This window comes from Microtus ochrogaster, unplaced genomic scaffold (assembly GCF_000317375.1).
Source record: "Microtus ochrogaster isolate Prairie Vole_2 unplaced genomic scaffold, MicOch1.0 UNK135, whole genome shotgun sequence".
Taxonomy (NCBI): domain Eukaryota; kingdom Metazoa; phylum Chordata; class Mammalia; order Rodentia; family Cricetidae; genus Microtus; species Microtus ochrogaster.
In genome coordinates this window covers 247,381-256,545 of record NW_004949233.1, presented here as the reverse complement: position 1 = coordinate 256,545, position 9,165 = coordinate 247,381, and the positions used below count along the sequence as shown (strand labels likewise).

Here is a 9,165-nt window from a genome sequence, read left to right as displayed (position 1 = left end):
CACTCTCAAATATCTAAGAATAGGCACTAACCATCAGTAAGGTCTTACCGATATATACACACCATCTATAAACACTCTCAAATATCTAAGAATAGTCATTAACCATCAGTAATGTCTTATTTACAGCTCTAATAGGAAAGCATGCTAAGACTGACTCTGCTGCTGGCATCCTCACTAGTGAAAAACAGCCCCTATCGGTTCTCCCCAACCTCTTCTCAATCAGCACTCAACCAACAACCTGGCCTTTCCAATTTCCCAGCACTCCTCCCTCCCTCTGCTCAGAAACAAAGCTTCCCTTTCCTAACACTCCAGCTGAGCTTACAACTCTGAGTTCCCTGTACAGGTTTGGCATTGCACCTTTGCCATACCTCAGCCCCACCTAAAAGGCCCATTCTGCCGAACATTTAACTATCAACAGCCTATCCACTGCTCAAGGAAGCTCATGTGTCACCTCCTCAAAACACTCTCCTGATCCCAAGGGCTTCAGAGGGCCTCCCACAAAGGCTCAGGTGCTAGCATCTTGGTTTTCAAGAGCCATGCAACAGGTGGTGAAAGCAGTAAGAGGCAGGGCCTGGTGGGGATTGGCTCACTGGAGAAATGCATTACCGCAGTCCCTGGGGACTGGTTGGTTCTGGAAAAAGCACGAGGTTGCAAAAGAGAAGTTGTAGGCCGTGGGTCTTCTGTCTGACCATGTGATCTGACCATGTGATCTCTGCACAGAGCTTTATCCTATCTATTCCTCTGCTATGCTGATACACTCAGGGACCCTTGCCAGAGGCTGAGCTCTGGATTGCCTGACCATGGGTTTCCATCCTCCAAAACAATGAGCTAAATAGCCTCTCTTTTAACACTGGGGTGAACTTTACATAATATAAAATTATAAAAATTGAGTGTGCAAGTCAGAGGCATTGAACATATTCTCAATGTTGTATAATTTTCACCTCTAGTTCCAAAATATTTTCAGCACTGTCAACGGAAATTTCATAGCAATTACACAGCAGCTCCCTCTTCCTCCCCTTTGCCCTGCCCTGACAACACGATCTATTTTGAGTATTTCGTATGACTGAAGTGCTGTATATTGTGTGGAGTGTCTTTTACTTGTCACAACGTGCTCAAGATGCACCCATTCTACAGCATGTATTAGCACAAGGTGGCAGGCTGCTCTCTTGTTTTCTGTTGCACGTGCTGCATGTATGTCTGGGACCTACCAGCCACACAGATGGGCAGATTCACTGCACCTGCTGCATGTATGTCTGGGACAAACCAGATACACAGGTGGGCAGATTCACTGCACCTGCTGTATGTATGTCTGGGGCCTACCAGCCACACAGACGGGCATGCTCACTGCACCTACTGCATGTATGTCTGGGGCCTACCAGCCACACAGAAGGGCATGCTCACTGCACCTGCTGCATGTATGTCTGGGACTTACTAACCACACAGACGGGCATACTCACTGCACCTGCTGCATGAACAACATTGTGCTGGGTGCTGTAAGGTAAAGTCAGATGGAAAAGACTCTGTCTCTAGCCTCGTGTAAACTTATACAAGTAGTTTGAAAACAAAGAATAAAACAGATATAATAGAAAGAAGGCTGAGAATCTGCAATTTTTGACCAGAAATGCCATCAAGAAAAGGCTAACCTTAGAGGAAACAAGGCTCTGAATGACCTGAAAAGCTGTTGAAAGTATCAGTGAAGTGGGAACTTAAAACGGATGAAGCACAAGCATGTCTAGCAGCAGCGAGTCATCCTCTGTTGGGGAGCCCAGGTGAGGGAGCCGAGGGAAACAACCTTGGCGGGAGCAGAAGTGTGTGCAGCAGTCAGAGAGGGCTGTGAAAGACAGCCTGGGGCTGAATGCTCCTGGCCCGCCCATAAGGCTGCGCTAAGAGCAGGATCAGCAAGGCAAACACCAAAGGCCACCAAGAGGTCAGTGTTTCTAAAACGTTGGCAGAGAACTTCCTTGTTCAAAGAAAGGTAAACAAGAACTCCAGGTAAGAGACTCTCCACAATGTGAAGTACGGCTGTGGTTCATTTCTCCAGGATGGAAGCACTCAATTCCAGAGTCCAGGTGTTCTCAGAGCCCGCGGGATGTTTATTTAAACACTGGGGCGAGTGTCAGTCATGAAAGACGAAGTTATGAACAATACCCGTCCCAGCTAAAAGCGGGCAGTTTAGTCTGCACCAGAGCAGACTCGGGGCAGAGCTTGTCATATGACCAGCTTTACTGTCCACATTCCCTTGCCTTAAAAGAACACCAAACAATGCCTACTTACCCATCCTCACTGCCACCTGTGCCCCCCACTCAGCATGTACCCGACTTCCATCATGTAGTGGATGCACAGCCCCTTAGGTCAGCAAAGCACTACCATGTACCTCCAAAAGGTCCTCAGACTAACCGTGGAGGCTGTGTTTACTGGCTGGCTTACACACTTCCTAAGCAAAGAATCAACTGTCAATATGCAGAGATGAACATTTTCACTAATGAAACAACCCAGGTTTCTAGTTTCTCTTGAAAACTCGGCAACTGGCAATATTCTCCATCTCCCCAGTTTGCCACCCACTCAGGGTGTTTACTTCTGGCATTAGCTGGCTCTTGCTGGCACTTAATTTTTCTTCTGACTTACGGGATCTTTAGATTAATGACAGTAGTACGTCAGAGGGGCTGTGCTGGATAACAGTAGAGTAAGAGCATTGCCTCACTTTATATCCCAGCATTGCCACCTTGGCCAAGTTACTTACCCTTTTTATGTTTTTATACATGTTTTTTAAGATAGGGACAAAAATACTGCAACCTAACTCAGAGGGAGGTTTGGAGAATGAATTAAAAACAACAGCGGTGCCCTATGGGACAGGGCATTAGGGAGTAGAATGTGCTCCCAGCCTTGGGGCATTTGCCATGTGGTTGTCTGTCTATGGGTAGAGACTAGAGATGGCCGTGGGCCTCCTGCAATGCAAAGACTAGCCCCATAACAAAGCCTTGCCCCATAGCCCCATGACACAGCTCTTGACACAGAAAATCTCGGCTAATTACTAGCAACAATGCCAAAGCAAGTCCTGGCTTGGTGATTTCACCTGTGCTGGAGAAAGTTCTAACACTTCAAGAGCTGCTGTTACCTTTGATGAATTTACAACAGTGTAGGAACAGAAGGCTCTCACTGGGAGCCGGAGTGGGGCACAGCAATTAAGAGCACATAATACCCTTGCAGGAGACCTGAATTATTGGGTGCTGCTGGGCGTGGCTAACAAGCACTTCAGCTCCAGCTCCAGGGGAACTGATGCTCTCTTTTGGACTCTGCAGGTGCCTGAACTCACAGGTGCATATGCCCACACCCTAACTCTCTCTCTCTCTCTCTCTCTCTCTCTCTCTCTCTCTCTCTCTCTCTCTCTCTCACACACACACACACACACACAATTAAAAAAATTTAAATAAATTTAAAAAGAAAAACGTTACTGGAATTATCTGATTCTGCATCATCAAATTGACAAACAGGAAATGTTTAATTCAAAGAATTATGGAATATATTTTTCTAAAACAAGAATAAGAGTATACTATAATAAACAATAAACAATATTCAAAGTCTATTGTTCTGGGAGACACAGGATACAGAAATCTGTAACTGCTTCTACTTAAATGGGTCTAAGCCAAATCATGTATTTAATAAAGTGAAGATGAACTAGTCAGAAAACATTCAGGGGAGGGGGAGATTATGAGAAACCAAAGGAAACAGAGAGTTTTCAAACTCAAAGGACAAAAGCAGCCCTACCAAGTTCCTGACCAAGAAGACCCCCGGCCCCCGACTTCAACAGCCAGAGTCAAAGATCTGGGTGAGAACGGAGGCTTTGCTCTCCATTCATAGGAAAAGAACTATCTTCCATTATGTCAGTCTGTTCACAAAGATAGGGAACTATCAGCAAGTCCTGAGCGACGAGCTTGCCCAGAGTTCTAAAGTGCAACAAGAGCCATTACGTGTTCACCAGGCCCAGGGAAGTAGCCCAGAGTCCCTAGGCCACTCTCTCTGGACCTCAGCTCTCCACCTATATTAACCATATTAATGACTGTAACTATTTTACCATGCCTTTTTCAGGAGCAATGTGCTCTCAGCACCTAAACATTTACACCTAAAGATTTAAGTTTCTCAAAAGGGACTGGCTAGGGACTACAGAAATCAGACTCAAGCTGGAACAGGAAGACAGCGCTGTGGAATCAAAGCCAAGAAACTCTTACCAGCACTTCTCTCAAAGACGGCAATGAAGGCTCGAATAAACCTAGAGGACTCTACACTGCAAAAGTCACTGCATCGACAGTGGCACTGAAGCCATCAGGATCCGTGTTTGGGAGCACAGGCTGGATGCCTACAATGTGGGCTCTGATTCTGACAGCCTAGATCTCTAAGAATATGGGCACCGGATACAGGAGTATCCTTACAAACACTGAGACTTGTCTAAAATCCAGTTTTGATTATTTTGGGTTAAAGTACAAAAAAGTTCTTTTTGCATAAATGTAAATATCTTCTGACATTTAAGAAAGATGCCAATTCTATTAATATTATTCTAAAGCCATTAAACTCAGTTTCCATTATGATAACAGGTCAAAAGGGTAGCCAGAAAGCAAATTAAACTACTGGTTTTAATTTTTATAATATTGTTATTCATCTAATGTAGTTCATCAAGTAAGAGGACCTCACGGCTCTTTTTAAAATGTAGGACCACACGGCACTATTTCTCAATCGTGTAACAAACTGGTTTCCCAACCACATAAAGTTTATAAACTGGTTTCTACTTTTTAAAAGTAGCGTGAGAAGAATTACATCACTGAGCTAACCCAAGTACTTCCTCAGTCATGGGAAAACCTCTACTTGGAACCAGAAATAATGAACCAGCAAACTATGTGCCACATTACCTCATATCTAAGAATAAGATCAGGCTGGGAAACTACTAGCAACTTTTTGTTTGTTTGTTTGTTTGTGAGACAGGATTTCTGTGTAGTTTTGGAGCCTGTCCTGGAACTAGCTCTTGTAGACCAGACTGGCCTTAAACTCACAGAGATCTGCCTGCCTCTGCCTCCTGAGCACTGGGATTAAAGGCGTGTGCCACCACCACCCGGCTATTAGCAACTTTTATCTCTTTCAATTATCTCTGAAATTAAAACTTTAATTTAAAAAATTCTGATATACTGTGGTTTAAATCCAGGGCTGTTCAAGTATTCTTTCCCTGAGCTACAATCCTGCCTTGTTATTTTATTTTTTTTTTATTTTTTATTTTTTTTGGTTTTTTGAGGCAGGTTTCTCTGTAGCTTTGGAGCCTGTCCTGGAACTCCCTTTGTAGACCAGGCTGGCCTCAAACTCACAGAGATCCGCCTGCCTCTGCCTCCCGAGTGCTGGGATTACAGGCGTGCGCCACCACCGCCCGGCCTGCCTTGTTATTTTAATCAGGAGACAGAGTCTTGCTAAATTGTCCAGGCTGGCCTACAGCTTGGGATTTCTCCTTCCTTGCATATAGTTGGTGTTACAATTATATACCACTGTATTCGGTGCCACTCACAAGCCCTATGTACCCTGTCTGGGAGTCACTCACAAGCCCTATGTACCCCTGTCTGGGAGTCACGCACAAGCGATATGCACCACTGTCTGGGGTCCCTCACAAGCCCTATGTGCCACTGTCTGGGGTCACTCACAAGCCCTATGTACCACTGTCTGGAGTCACTCACAAGTCATAAGTACCATTGTACTAGGAGTCACTCACGAGCGATAATCTAACAAAAAGGAAGGGCATGTAAAATGCTAACATATACTTCTTCAGAAAAGGAAAGAAAATTAAAAAGATTATTTTAGTGCAAGGAAAAGCACTGTCCTAGCCTTTAAACTGCCTTCTATGAGTTTAGGAACAATGCTTTCTAGATACTGACTTTGATATAGGCAGACACTCTTTGCTAAGGGATTTTCAAGAAGGAAAAAAGAACAGAATAAAATACTGGCATGAAAATCTGGAGGTGGGCATTTGGTATGCTTGGCCACTGTACACGTCGAGTGTGGGCAAGCTTGCGTACCTTGGTTCCAGAGCCCCTTCTCCACGGAAAGGGTCCATTACATGAGATCTACAGTGACAGACACGTCAGCAACCCGCAGACCCTGTTACAGGCTTGGTGGAGAGCGGAGAGCATGTGGAACGGACTGGAGTAAAGCTAATGACCTCATCAGTCTAGCTGAGGTGACTTAGTGAATGTTTCCATCACTGATGAAAAGTTTCGTATTTGCAATAAGTCTGAAGGAACAGAAGGCATGCAACGTGCCCAGAAAACTGCAAGAACTAAATAAAGACAGAGCAAACCTTAGTCGTTAATACAAGTTCTAGTGGGAAAGGCTAACCCACTTACTGTTACACTTTCCACTTTCGTAGCATATGTTTGGACAGAGCAGGACTGCCTGCCAGCGCTTTCTAAATGGGAAGCAGATAAAGACTGTGTGGGAAGCCGGGAAGTGATGGCGCACGCCTTTAATCCCAGCACTGAGGAGGCAGAGGCAGGCAGATCTCTGTGAGTTCAAGGCCAGCTTGATCTATTAGAGCTAGTTCCAGGACAGGCTCCAAAGCTACAAAGAAACCCTGTCTGGAAAAACTACACACACACACACACACACACACACACACACACACACACACACACGCGACTGTATTGGAAATGATTGACAACTAGGAGACTAGGAGGAAGGAGATAAAAGCTGAAGATATGCAGGGTGTTTGAGTCCTGCACACAGCAACAACGGAAAGGAAAAGTAACTGTGGGATACAGGACTAGGGAAAAGAGGGCCGCTCTTCATTAAGAGGACCTCCAAAGAGAAAAATACAAAATGAATTCTCCATAATCAAAATAAACAGAAAGCTGCTAAGAGTCCTTTTACAGCACCACCTCCAACCAAGGTCCACTCACCCACCGTTTCCTCTTAGAGCCCCTGTCACTATGCCAACTCTTCCTTCCCAGCCTCTGCCTTGTAACTGACAACTTCCTGATATCCCCACGACTCACTCCAAGCATTCAGGTTTCATCTAGACCATCACCTCTTCGGGGGCATTTTCCTGGATCACATTGCAGCCACACCAACGTGTCCTACTGCTCGATAGTCTAGCATTCGCTCCTATCTAAAACCAAGATTCTATTCGCATGTATATTCTATCTTCATGAAAATCTAAGGAATCTGAGCACCAGAGCCTTGTCTAGTGTTCAATCCTCAATTTCCAACACCTAAAACAGCATATGGCACAGACAGAATTCATCATATTAATTATCTAGTGATTAAATCCAAATGATAATCACTAGCCTAAGAAGATTAAGTCTTTGGGGCAGTTTTCATTTCCTTTCTTTGGTGCATTTGATGATGTAACTTTTCAAGGTCCACGTTTGAAACAGGAAGCTTTCAAAGAAAAATGTATTCTTCCTAACAATACAAATTAGTACATATGTATGGATTTCAGGTAGTGGAAATAAAGGGAAGCACAGTATACACTGTCCCTTCACAGGCATGTTTATCCAGCATTTTACTGATCCATAAATACAGCCATTACACAATAAAAAATTGTTCTTTTTCATCAAATCCTGCTCTAGAAGAGGATGGTGGTCAAATGAAGCAAAGATGAGAATTCCGTTTAGGACCCTGAAACAAAGACAACAGACGGGACATGCTGGAGAAACTCTAGTGCACTGAGAAGTCCGGACCTGTCACTGTGTCCAGTCTTACTAACCTTACCCAATCTAGTATTGGGTCAAGTGATAGATCCGGTGATTCCATCTATGAGAAGAGCCAAATGTCTTTACAACTGTCCTATTACGAGAACACTAAGAAAAGTTCCACGGTGTCCACTCATGTTCCAACCAAAAGAGGAAGAGAAAGAACTATACCGAGATTTAAAAAAAAAAAAAAAGGAAAGGAAAGAAAAAGCAGAATGAGGATGAGTGAGCAAACCGGAGAGCTAACACATTCGTGACTCATGCTTTAAATTTCGTTTCGTTTCGTTATCTCAGGGCTTTCTGGGATGCAGGCACAAGGCTGGTTACAGTAACCTGCCAGCCTGTTGTAGCCTGTCTCAACAGGGGTGCAAGGCACGGGCCGAGGCTGGACCGCCCGCCTCCTGGAGAGTGTGAGAGTGGGCTCGGGGCCCAGGATCCTCCCGCACTCCGCCGCATTTGCACCCACAGGTCGCACGGTCCTGGCCAGGCGTGGGGAGTCTTGCGAACCCCGAACCTCTACGACCTGCCCAGCAGGGCTCGGGAAAACAGCCTACCTCCTCTGCGGCGCGAGCCGCCCGCTGGCCTGCAGACCCGGCTCCGCGGTCCAGGCCCGGCGGGCTGGGGCGGGGCTGCAGGGCGGGACCCGCCGGTGACGTCAACACGCTGACCACGCACGACGCTGCCGCTCGCAGGAACAGAGAGAGGAGGTGCAGCAGACGGGGGACTGGTTTGAAGAATTGTCAGTCTTGTCGTCACCAGTAGACAGCTTAGGAAGGAGGCAGGGACGGGTGTGGAACTTGCCGCTCCTCCAGAGCCCTTTAGGCTATCCGTCTCACAGCTGAGAGGTTGTAGCAGATTTTATCTTCCCGTTGGATTCTGGAAACAGCTTCTTTTAGTCGCTTTTTAAGGACTGCAGCCGGTGAAAAGTAATCCTGGGGTGGATTTCATGCCCGTCCAACTTGGTTCGATCTGTCCACCAAGTACCTGACTTAGGACGCCACAAATAAGTTTCAAATCGCCCAGACTTACATAGGAAGCCTTTTTTTCTACTTTCCCACTCCATAATGCCTTTTCTTCCTGATCATTGTTATACACGAAATTGGGCACAAAGTGATGATTATATTTTGCCCATTAGATGTCACGGCTGCATCCTTCAAAAATGTAAAGGTGTAAAGGAAGATAAAATGCCCCATCAGTTCTGAAGATGCTCAGTTTATTAAAAAATAATACTGACAATTAAAATACTCTTATAAAGCTATTTTAATTGGTTTTAGAATATTTAAAGTACAGAACTGAATTTATATACATGCAAAACTTTTGAACATTACAAGTTGGGTGAAACCTGTGTTTATGAACTAACTAAAAGCTCTATCTTTATGTGATGGGTCCTAGCTCCTGGGTATTGACTTGTGAAAATATTTAACACTCACGTCCTGATCTTCAT

General features: G+C 45.1%; 1 protein-coding gene across 1 annotated transcript in view; it reads right to left on the bottom strand.

Moving 5' to 3' along the window:
• Positions 1-8,356, bottom strand: part of Stard3nl (STARD3 N-terminal like) — a 43,506-nt gene extending 35,150 nt beyond the window's left edge. The window contains exon 1 of the mRNA XM_005371891.3: positions 8,276-8,356. The gene's annotated coding sequence lies outside the window, so the exon portion shown is untranslated. The remainder of the gene's footprint in view (positions 1-8,275) is intronic.
• Positions 8,357-9,165: the final 809 nt, after the last annotated feature.